This window comes from Eurosta solidaginis, chromosome 3, assembly GCF_040869045.1.
Source record: "Eurosta solidaginis isolate ZX-2024a chromosome 3, ASM4086904v1, whole genome shotgun sequence".
In the NCBI taxonomy this organism is placed as follows: Eukaryota; Metazoa; Arthropoda; class Insecta; order Diptera; family Tephritidae; genus Eurosta; species Eurosta solidaginis.
The window spans coordinates 88,079,342-88,091,962 of NC_090321.1; the positions used below are offsets into that span (position 1 = coordinate 88,079,342).

The 12,621-nt window shown below is 34.3% G+C and overlaps 1 protein-coding gene across 1 annotated transcript in view; it reads right to left on the bottom strand.

The window, feature by feature from the left end:
• Positions 1 to 8,004, bottom strand: part of LOC137244114 (sialin) — a 152,691-nt gene extending 144,687 nt beyond the window's left edge. Inside the window, exon 1 of the mRNA XM_067772678.1 lies at positions 7,756 to 8,004. The gene's annotated coding sequence lies outside the window, so the exon portion shown is untranslated. The remainder of the gene's footprint in view (positions 1 to 7,755) is intronic.
• Positions 8,005 to 12,621: the final 4,617 nt, after the last annotated feature.

Sequence of the window (12,621 nt, forward strand, 5' to 3'; positions counted from 1 at the left end):
ATTTATCACGCAGAATAGAAAACTAGTAAAATTTTGGACAGTGGGCATGGCACCGCCCACTTTTAAAAGAAGGTAATTTATAAGATTTGCAAGCTGTAATTTGGCAGTCGTTGAAGATATCATAATGAAGTTTGGCAGGAACTATATATCTGCTTAATAAAAATTAGCAAAATCGGAGAACGACCACGCCCATTTTTTAAAAAAAAAATTTTTTTAATTCAAATTTTAAAGGAAAAGTTAATATCTTTACAGTATATAAGTAAATTATATCAACCTTCAACTCCAGTAATGATATGTTGCAACAAAATACAAAAATAAAAGAAAATTTCAAAATGGGCGTGGCTCCGCCCTTTTTCATTTAATTTGTCTAGGATACTTTTAATGCCATAAGTCGAACAAAAATTTACCAATCCTTGTGAAATTTGGTATAGGCTTAGATTCTAGGACGATAACTGTTTTCTGTGAAAAAGGGCGAAATCGGTTGAAGCCACGCCCAGTTTTTATACACAGTCGACCGTCTGTCCTTCCGCTCAGCCGTTAACACGATAACTTGAGCAAAAATTTATATATCTTTACTAAACTCAGTTCACGTATTTATCTGAACTCGCTTTGTATTGGTGTAAAAAATGGCCGAAATCTGACTATGACCACGCCCACTTTCTCGATATCGAAAATTAAGAAAAATGAAAAAAATGCCATAATTTTATACCAAATACGAAAAAAGGGATGAAACATGGTAATTGGATTGGTTTATTAACGCAAAATATAACTTTAGAAAAAAACTTTGCAAAATGGGAGTGACACCTACCATATTAAGTAGAAGAAAATGAAAAAGTTCTGCACGGCGAAATCAAAAGCTGTTGGAATCTTGGCAGGAATATTGTTCGTGGTATTACATATACTATAAATAAATTAACGGTGGCCGACAGATGATGTTCTGGATCACACTGGTACAAATTTTGGTCGATATCTCGAAAACGCCTTCACATATACAACTACCACCACTTCTTTTTAAACCCCCCATTAATACCTTTAATTTGATACCCAAATGGTACAAACACATTATGGAGTCACCCCTGGTCCACCTTTATGGCGATATCTCGAAAACGCCTTCACCTATAGAACTAAGGCCCACTCCCTTTTAAAATACTCATTAACACCTTTCATTTGATACCCATATCGTACAAGCAAATTCTAGAGTCAACGCTGGTCCACCTTTATGGCGATATCTCGAAAAGGCGTCCACCTATAGAACTAGGGCCCACTCCCTTTTAAAATACTCATTAACACCGTTCATTTGATACCCATATCGTACAAACAAATTCTAGAGTCAGCGCTGGTCCACCTTTATGGCGATATCCCTAAATGGCGTCCACCTACAGAACTATGGCCCACTCCCTCTTAATACCTTCCATTTGATACCCATGTCATACAGACACAAACACACATTCCACGGTTACCCTATGTTAATTTTCCTACATGGTGATTTTCCCGTATTTTGTCTCCATAGCTCTCAGCTGAGTTTGTAATGTTCGGTTACACCCGAACTTAGCCTTCCTTACTTGTTTATATACATTTTTATTACTTTTTTGTTTGCAACTTCTTCAAGTTTTGCAATAGCGCCGCTTTTTATATTTTAATTTTTGTTCGAAATAAAGCCCATTTATTTCCCTGAAAAGAACTAAAACTTTCTGATCCAATGCCTACTATAGCGTTTATACCCAAAAATGTAAGGTAGAATGGAAGGTCCGTAACATTGGAATCACCCATATTATTTCTCTCATGATAACATATTTCAAAATAGTTTTCTTTTTATGATTTTCAAATGTAAATTGTTTTAACAAAAATGTAGTAGTAAAATTTGTGTTTCATCATTAAACACTTTAATGCATATTTGCACACATTTCAAATAGTTGCGCAGTGATACTTCGACGAAAAGTCACTCATACGCCACGTACTAAGGCTACATACCGTGAATGTATGCAACCGTGTATGATTACGTTTCCATACTATTTTGTAATCTAGGTAATACTTTTTTATAAATATTAAAACTAACCAAAAGCCATAAATATAATTAATGTAGTTAAAACGATCAAAACACTGAAAATTTTAGCGACTGTGGGTGAATTTATATATACATACATACATTAGGGTGTTTCGTTTTCAGGCGATAATGTTTGTCGTGCCTGAACATCTTAATCTATATAGAAAATTAACAATTAATGCTTTACAGGCTTTAATTGTGTGAAAAATGTTATTTTTCTAATATCGTTCACCCAAATTGAAAGCGAGAAGCGGGGCTTTTATAGTTATAAAGATAGGAAATTATGGCGAAAATCACTCCAAAATGATTTCACGACTTTAGCCTGTCTTACCAATTTTTTTATGTCAATTGATGATTAAATCTTAAGTATGCCAGTAGCTCTAGACATGCTGAAATGGACTTAATGAGATTTGATTTTCGCAATTGCTCCTTTTTGAGAATATTTGCTGTCATTAACTCAACTGCCAAAAATGGACTTAGTAACTTTTGCTTGAACGCCGGCAATATCTTATGCAAAGTTTGTAAAGTTTATTAGAGCGTCAGCAAAGCTTTAAGCCTATACAGTTAAATGTAGCTTCAAGTCCAGCATAGCTTCTTTCAAAACTTGGTAGCTCGAACTTAAACACCCTAACAGTCACATGTACATTCATTGCGGCCTAATCGAATGCTGGAAGATGTTAAGTGCGGAAAATATAGAGACCGCGTTTTGTTTATTTTTTTTGGGGTGCGGAAGAGTTTGCATATTATGAATATGAAACTGCCGGGATGTTTTTTGGTTACTTACATTTCTCTTTTCCATTTTTATAAATATTCTTTATTCTAAAGCTATTGGTTGTACTACTGGAGTCAGGTTTGACTGGACTACTAGTTCAGATTTTGTGCTAAATTTTTTTTTTTTATAGAAATAATGTCTAGCACGGAATATGAGATAAGTACGTATTTTTATTGAAAGCCACTTTTTGCTCTTTAAATAACTGGTACGATGAATAATGCCACATTGCGTGGTTCGTCGATTTTAAAGCCGCCTTCGACAGCACGAAAAGGAGCTACCTATATGCCGCTATGTCTGAAATTGGTTTCCCCGCAAAACTTATACGGCTATGCTAAATTACGTTGAGCAACAGCTCAGTCAGAATTGGGGAGAACCTCTCCGAGCCGTTCGAAACTAAACGAGGATTCAGACAGGGTGACCACTTATCGTGCAACTTCTTTAATTTGTCGCTGGAGAAAATTATACTAGCTGCAGAACTTAACCCCTCTGAGACTATATTCTATAAGAGCAGTTACTATATGTTTGCCTTAATCTAGACAAGTTATTTTCTCAAAAATAAAGTATTTTTCTTTGTTAATGAAATCAATTTTCTTAAGTTACCTTAAGTAAAATTGTATAAAAAAATTAACGCAAATTTTGTGAGAAATATTCAATCAAGGATTCTTGATTAAAATAAAGAAATATTTTTCCTCAAATGAATGAAAAATTGTATACACATCTTACTCATTAAATTGAAATTCTTCTCAATTTAGAGAACATATTTTTAGGAAATATTTCGCTCATTGTAGGTAAGTGTTTTTTTCTGAACGTACTTTGGTCTAGGTAGGTACTCTCAGATCCACGCGCGTTACTGGGTACACCGCGTCAGCTCTTTTTTGAGCACTTGACGCCAGCGCGCTATTTGGCATATACAAATGTATAAGCAATCGTCTCCAACACCTGTATATTCCCGTAGAATACTGAGTTAAGCTATCTAAGTTATCGCAAATAAATTTACAAACTATTAAATCTTAATGTCAAATTTATGAACTGTAATTGCTAAGTCTGTTGACTGCGTTTGCTATACTTTGTATACGCCTTAAATTATATTCAATTTTTAGGAATATTTAGTTTTAAATAAATTAATAAATATTAAATAGATTACTCAGAAAAGATAGTCCATGTCACTTCCCGCCCGAGAGTAAGTTCGTTTGTACAGGTATTTTTAACCAATAAATTGAACTTAACTGAATATAATCATTTTTTAACTGAAGCTAGAAAATCTAATTTCATCAGGACTTGTTCACTCAGTTTCAGGCCTATTTTCTTATTTCCTTTATATTAGGCTGGTTGAATGTTTGTACGCATTTTCAATACAAATCTTGCAATCGATTTTTAAGTAATTTTTCATTGAGCTACAAACGTAAAACTTCACATAGAGGTTAACAATGCAACAAAAGAGGAAAAAATCCGTTGGCTGGCGCACGAAATAATTAGATGAAGATTAGAGAATGAAACCTGATTTTAGGTAATTATCGATGAGCTATAAACTTGAAATTTCAAACTTCATTCCGAGGCCGACGACAGTTTAAAACGCATAATAAAAGGTTTCGCTAGGGGGCGCACGGATCGAGATATTTAGAAAAATCGTACGGAATGGAGGGAATCGTGCGATCGATCTTTAAGTAACCTCCCATTGAGGTACAAACGTAAAACTTCACAGTTAGGTTAAGACACCGGGACAGTGAACCAAAAATTAAAAAAATTCTGTTAGGTGGCGCACAGTTCGAAATGATTGGATAAGAATTTGGAATTTTGACATAGGTTTTCAAATGATTTCTCATTGAGCTACAATCCGACCGGATAGGACCACTATAGTATATATCTCCCATACAAACGATTTTTTCGATAAGGTTTTCGTAATTTCTTCCTACAAATTAAAAATTGAAATTTCATCAGATGCTTGCGTAAGCGTATTATTGTCATGAATAGCTTCTCAGTGAAAACTCATCTGCCTTGCGGATGCCGTTCGGAATCGGCCTTAAACAAGTAAGTCCCGTCCCGCCAATTTGTAGTAAAAACTAAATAGGAGCAAGACGCAAATTGGAAGAAAAGCTCGGTATTAAATCTCTTCGGAAGTTATAGCGCTTTACATTTATTTATTTTTATAATTGCATGTCTTTTTTTGAAACGTTACAGTTTTATTTTTTTTTTTTTTTTTGTATAAACCCTGAATTTGGAAGTGCCGAAAATTGCATTTATTTAAGCCAAATTAATTTTTCAGCTTCACCTTTATATATGATAAAATCTGTTGCAAATAAATTTATAAAGTAATACATAGAGTCTATAGACGTTCAGACGGTCTGGTTTTTGAGATCCTTACAATCTTTGCTGCCAATGCCATTCGAAAAAAAAATTATGGCACCAAAAAATATACCTGAAATTGCCGTTTGGTGTTAACATTTTTACACGTTAAACCAACTCTACGACTTTTTCTTCAAATCATAAAAATATAAAATGCGTCCGAACGCTTGCAAAAAGTCAAACATCTCAGGCCTCAGCCCGCACATTTTAATATGGGTTTTATTAAAGTGTTTAACGGAACAAAGTGTCTGTTAAATAAATATACAGATAATCTTATCACTTCACTAATCATATTTGTATATTATGAACTATATCTCGAAACTTTACCAAAAATAAATTCTACTAACTTAGGCACGGCTTTTCACCGCGAGTGAGTTTAACCTTGCCAAATTTTCCGATAACCTCTGTGTTCCAATGGACGGTAGTCCAGAACCCGATAAAAATTTAACATGCAAATCCATCAACAAATTGATCCATATGAACAACACTGTCATTGCATTTGCATGTTAAATTTTTATCGGGACCTGGATCACTGTTCATTGGAATACAGAGAACCGGGAATAATAATGCTCATCTCAGTTTAAGGGGGTAAAGTGGAGAGGTTGAACTCTAGTTAACGCTAACTGTAGTTTAAACTTGCACTGAAAAGCCGATATTTAGTATTAAGCCGTTAGTTATACATACCTCTTTTGCGAATATTAAGCTTGCCGGGCGAAATATAATAAATTATAGTCTAAAATGAAACTGTGCAAAATTAAAACCTTGTGCATTTAAGGTGCAGAAGTTATATGAAACGGTTGATAACCGTTAATTTGTCTATCATTTTTTCCATTTTCAAATCGGGTCATTTAGGTTAGTTATAAAGAATCAGTACCTGGGCGACCGAGCTTTGCTCGGCAATCTTCGAGTATGCCGCATAGCATACTTTGTTCTACATGTCATCATTAATCAAACTCTACTTTATTTATATGTACATATATTATATATTTTTACTTACCAATATTTGATTTCCTTAAAAATATATTTAAAAAACATATCAAACACTAACCGCAAAATGAACTGGAACGAAAAATTTGTAATGGGTAATTCCAGCCTATAGTATAAGGGATTGTTATGACAATTAGTGAAATCGAGAACTAAGTTATTTAGGTCGAGTAACTTCATGCGCGGAATTATTAATTTCAAAAATTTTTTTTAGTTATACACTATGAAAGTCTCACTATTTTATTACATTCCAAAAACTTGTAAATCCCACGAATGACAACTATCAGTTAGTTTAATTAAATGTCAACTTACTTCCCTAAGCGCCATCTATTGGTAAGTAGTTAAATCGTTAGATGTCGTTTTCAAATTGAACATATGCCTGTAGTGTTCAACGGTAGCAAATTACCATGTGCAATGCATTTTTTTATAAATTTATATAAAATTAAAAGTAATAACGAACATTTCAAAGAAAAAATCATGAGAATCGGTTAATTTTTGACAAAGTTATTGACAGTTGAAAAAATAGGTGAATAAAATATCAATTGCATTTTATCGAATTCAATTGCCGATAAATCCGAAAAGAAATTTTTTGAGGCAAAAAAAAACACGGGTTTCATTATTTTGACCAAAGAAAAACATATTAAAATTTCATCGAAATCAAAAACCATGTCCTGCGCGGACCGGGTGTCTTGAAATGGAATGAGCCTTCTATAATATCCAAATAATAGGACCAATATTTTTGTGTCGTAGAGGATTTCGATTGACGTCTATGAAATGATCCTAGGCAAAAGTTTACTGTTATGCTCTTGGTTGACACTTTTACGGTAACACGCATAGGAATAACAGCTTTGCAATTGGTTCAACTTATAAATGTTCATTCAAAAATAAAAAAAAATTAAACATGTTAAACTGAGTAAGAGAACACATTTCCTTGGAATCAGCAAAACTTTATAAATTCGAGTGCTGTTTAAAATTTTTTATTTTATAATTCACAATTTTCATGTTATCTTTTAAGGTTGTTTCAAGCAGCGCCGGCGAAACGCGCAAAATTTGGGTGGGTAGTTTGGATCGGTGGTAAAAGTGTTAGCATGAGAGATTATATTGTTCTAGAAATTAGGTATGATCAGTAATCAATGGGCAAGTAATAATATAACGAAGTTTTTATTGTAGTTTTTATCGACTATTTGAAAAAAATTTGTATCGACTATTTCTAATTCCAGGTTCGGTAGTTCTTCCCACAATACCCACGCCTTTTACCGGCCCTGGTTTCAAGCATTCAAAAACAACTTAAAATGTATAAAATACGCAAACCCGACACCAAATTTTCACTTGTTTCAATATGCATAGTAGAATATTGAATTGTGGTGTATTTATTTTATGGTTATTTTTAAACCGCAAAACAATTATCTAAAAATCACAAAATTCACTTAAGTACACATTAGTTTTTATATGTACATAAGTACATACGTACATACATATGTATGTTAGCTTATTCAAAGGGCACGAAATTTCGAAATGTTATAACCTTCCACATTGGAGCATGAATTTTTGCATAGTATTTTCTAGAAGTAGTACATTGAACCATCAACCATTCTTCAATATCACGCTTTACCTTGGCACAACACTGCAAACTGCGCCAAACAGACCAATATTTAACTTATTGTACTGTTACTCGTATTCACGCGTCTTCTTTAAATATTTATTGTCACTTCACACTCTTAACGCCACTTTGGAGCTTAAAAGTCAAACTACCGCACGCTACGAAATTATCAAACGTACTGCCCCAACAATTGGCAAACTTTTATATTTTAAGTCTCAATTTTGCTTACTAACTTTTTTTAATTTACGCGAAACCAACGATTGATTGGCGTTTAACGGTTCGCGTTAATTCATTCGCTCTTCCACCAAAGCACGAGAGTAACCCGTAAAGCGGCAGTGATAACTGCGAAACTTGGCCAAAATCAAAAAAGTCAACACGAAGCGCAGGTTGCGAATTTAGAAGTGTTCGACGCAGCCGCAGTGGGGCTGCGCAGGTGACAGCAATTGCTTCTGATCGTATGGAACGAAAGCTGAGTGCGAGGAAGCGCGTGCCCAGCGAAAGTTAAAAGCCTAAAATAAAATTAAAGAAAAAAAAACTTTTTTAAAAATAAGCTTTTATTATTTTGGTTAATAAAATTAACTAAAAAGTAAACAATAAATTGACTCTAAAGAAATATAACACTTTATAAGTTCATTGTAAGCTTAAACGATAATTAGGCTTTTTTCGTCTGCGACAAAAAAATTCTATATTGTACATAATTATATATTTTTAACATTAAAACTTTACACCTAAATTATTAAATCTTACAGTTTATATCACAGTCCTAATTGTTCTAATAAAAAACGTGTTAAATTTTGATGGTATAATTAAGAACATTTAGGATCTCATTTTCTTGCTATCGCAATGTAACACGCTTTTATTAGAACAATTAGGACTGTGATATAAACTGTAAGATTTAATAATTTAGGTGTAAAGTTTTAATGTTAAAAATATATAAATATGTACAATATAGAATTTTTTTTGTCGCAGACGAAAAAAGCCTAATTATCGTTTAAGCTTACAATGAACTTATAAAGTGTTATATTTCTTTAGATTCAATTTATTGTTTACTTTTTAGTCAATTTTATTAACCAAAATAATAAAAGCTTATTTTTAAAAAAGTTTTTTTTTCTTTAATTTTATTTTTTACTTTTTAGTTCGTTTTATTAACAAGTAATAGAAGCTTGTTCTTAGAAAAGCTTTAAATATAAGTATAGGGGGTGAAACAAAAACACATATTTCAGTTACATCTGCGTATAATGCGGATTGGAATTTATTAGTACACATTTTATGCGCAGCAACTTCAGAGGTGTATTCAAAGTTTAAAGCATAGTAAATATAAGTATTGAAGTCATGAGCCTGGGCATTCGCGCAATTTTAGTGATGTAAATTGCATGGCGCCAGCGCCAATGCGGTGCCAGCTCAATGGTAGCTCATTGACGAAATGACTCCAAGCGAATTTTTGACGCTACTTAGTAGTGAGTGTGCAGTACATTTTACTTGCGCTATTGAGTGAAACGACTTTTGTGTGTCAGGCACGAGTTTGGTGTTATTGGCGCTACTGGCAATGATGACACTGAGCTGTTGACGGTAGCGCTGGTAGTTCAGATTTTGAATCAGAGAAAGAATTGATGACCCGTGTAAATTATTATGGCTTTGGCCGTGTAAATTATTATGGTGTATTTGTATATTTTAGATTTAATGCACAATTAATATGTGAGTGTTTGAGCGGCCAAATAATAACAGTAGTATTGCTAAAGTGCTGCTTAGTTGATGGAATGTCGCTAATTTCCTAGCGATGATCCGCAGATTGTCAATATTTCGTTCAACGGACGCGCGAAATTGCCACATCTGCTCAAATTTTCCAAGATTTTCCATTCTTGATTTTTCTTAATTTTCAGCCAGCTTTTTTCAAATAGGTAATTTTTCCAAAAGCAAAATAAATTACAGAAAAGATTACAGAGTTAAACAGCCTTAAAAATTCAGCTATGTTGGTTATACACAGAAATACAACAGAGGGTTGTGTCTCCGCTTTTCGCAAGCGTTGAGATTCACCACACGTGATTCACCACGTCCAAATATCACAATCCACGGATAGGTACCGGCGGGTTTGTATGGGACTTAGGCTGGTATGCCAAAGTAAATACAAATATTTACCGATAACTGTGTTATCGATTAATTTATCGAATTCTAACAAAGTAATATTGCATTGTCATCGGAGTTGTACATGTGTGCAAAATTTCAGCTCAATCGGACACCGGGAAGTGTATCAAATTTAACTTGCAAGATTCCATTACAGACAACAAAAGTGAAACTAAATAAAAGCTTATAATAAGCGATAATGAGCTTGCTGATTTGTATAAAAATTGTTTATCTACCCTGCGACAAACAACAAGTATTTTAACTAGAATTGTCTAACTGAAAACGTACTAGTCCAAAAACACAATACATACTTGTACTTACTTACTTCCTTAATTGGTACATAACTTATAGGACGGGTTTTGTTGGGGCGTATTTGGAAGTCCACGAAAATGTGGAAAGCTTGTGTTTGAAAACTATCGACAGTCAATGCCACACAGAAGATCGTGGGTTCGGTTCGCGGGCAAAGAAACATCAAACATCAAAGGGGTTTAAAAGGGAGTGGCCCTAAGTTGTATATGTGAAGGCGTTTTCGAGATATCGACCAAAATATGGGCCAGGGTGACCCAAAACATCATCTGTCGTGTACCGCTAATTTATTTATATACATATGTAGTACCACGAACAGTATCCCTGCAATAATTCCAAGGGCTGTTGATTTCGCCCTGCAGAACTTTTTCATTTTCTTCTACTTAATGCGGTAGGTGTCACACCCATTTTACAAACTTTTTTCTAAAGTTATATTTTGCGTCAGAAAACCAATCCAATCACCATGTTTCATCCCTTTTTCGTATTTAGTATAGAATTATGGTATTTTTTTCATTTTTCGAAATTTTCGATATCGAAAAAGTGGGCGTGGTCATAGTCGGATTTCGCCGATTTTTAATACCAAGATAAAGTGAGTTCAGGTAAGTACGTGAACTAAGTTTAGTACAGATATATCGATATTTGCTCAAGTTATCGTGTTAACGGCCGAGCGGAAGGACAACCGATTCGCCCATTTCACAGAAAACAGTTATCGTCATAGAATCTATGCGTGGGCGTGTTCGTCATCCGATTTTGCAAATTTTTATTTAGCACACATATGCTAATAGGAGTAACGTTTCTGCCAAATTTGATCATATCTTCAAGGACTGCCGAATTACAGCTTGCAAACCTTTTAAATTACCTTCTTTTAAAAGTCGGCGTTGCCACGCCTATTGTCGAAAATTTTACTAATTTTCTATTCTGCGTCATAAGGTCAACCCCCTACCAAGTTTCATCGCTTTATCCGTATTTGGTAATGAATTATCGCATTTTTTCGGTTTTTCGAAATTTTCGATATCGAAAAAGTGGGCGTGGTTATAGTCCGATTTCGTTCATTTTAAATAGCGATCTGATATGAGTGCCCAGGAACCTACATACCAAATTTCATCAAGATACCTCAAAATTTACTCAAGTTATCGTGTTAACGCACAGACGGACAGACGGATATGGCTAAATTTATTTCTTTTTTCGCCCAGATCATTTTGATATATAGAAGTCTATATCTATCTCGATTAGTTTATGCCGTTACGGATTACTGTTATGCGAACAAAATTAATATACTCTGTGAGCTCTGTTCAGCTGAGTAAAAAAACACAGCATTCCTTCAAAAAACGCGAGTACTCCATAAATAGTGTAAGGAATACTCCTTTAAGAGTATAGGAGTGCTCCAAAACTAATCTGTATTCATACAAAAAATGTGCTCCAATTAACATTGCGATGTCCTAGGAGAGGAGTAGGTGATCCCACTCTCGCTTTGTGTGTGAGTATTCCATAGAGTACATACGTGAGAGTACTTTCCAAAGTACTTTCAGAATTCAGTACCAGCTGTTGTTATACCAACAACTGATTGCTTCTTCTTGATTTTTTTTCCATACAACGCCTTGTACTACAGGATGTCAGTTAATCGAAATCAATGAAAATTTTCTTTTAACTTAACATTCTTCTGCACGGCGAATTGGTTGAATTCGCTTTGCCACTACCAGGTATGGATTCGCCTTGCACTGTATGGAAAATAATCAACAAGAAGCAATCAGCTGTTGGGATAACAACACCTGGTACTGAATTCGCTTTGGTATAGCCATATTCGCACATAAACAAGGGGAATCTAACTAGTTGATGGCCAAGCGAATTCAACCAAATTCGCCGAGCAGAAGAAAGTCAAGTCAAAAGATAATTAGCATTGCTTTCGACATCTGACATCTTATTGTACCTAGGCGTTGATTAAAAGAAGAAGCAATCAGCTAATGGGATAACACGACCTGGTACGGCATTCACCTTGCCTATAAAACAGAAAAAATGTCGGCAACAATTTTCACTCATGTAGTTTTTCACGAGACTGCTATATTTCTGATAGACAATTTTCAGGACATCCCCATATTGAGAATCACAGTAACTTGTATAACTGCCTTCATTCGCTTGGGAATAAAACTAGTATTGTGGAAGTTTATCACCAGTTGGGTTTAGTGCAGGGTAGAAAGTAAGTACAGCAAATATGTACTTAGGTATGAATGTGGTTTTAAGAGTTTATCTCGTCTATTATAATTTGCTGTAGAGCTTAATAATAACAAGATCAAACGCATGTTTACCTATACACATATGTATATACCTAGAAAACAGGCATGCTTAACCAACGAAACGATATCATTTCGTTACGATAATCAACGTTAATAAACGAAACGAAGTCATTTCGTTTCGTTTATTAACGTTAAGATCGTCAAATTAACGAAATGATTT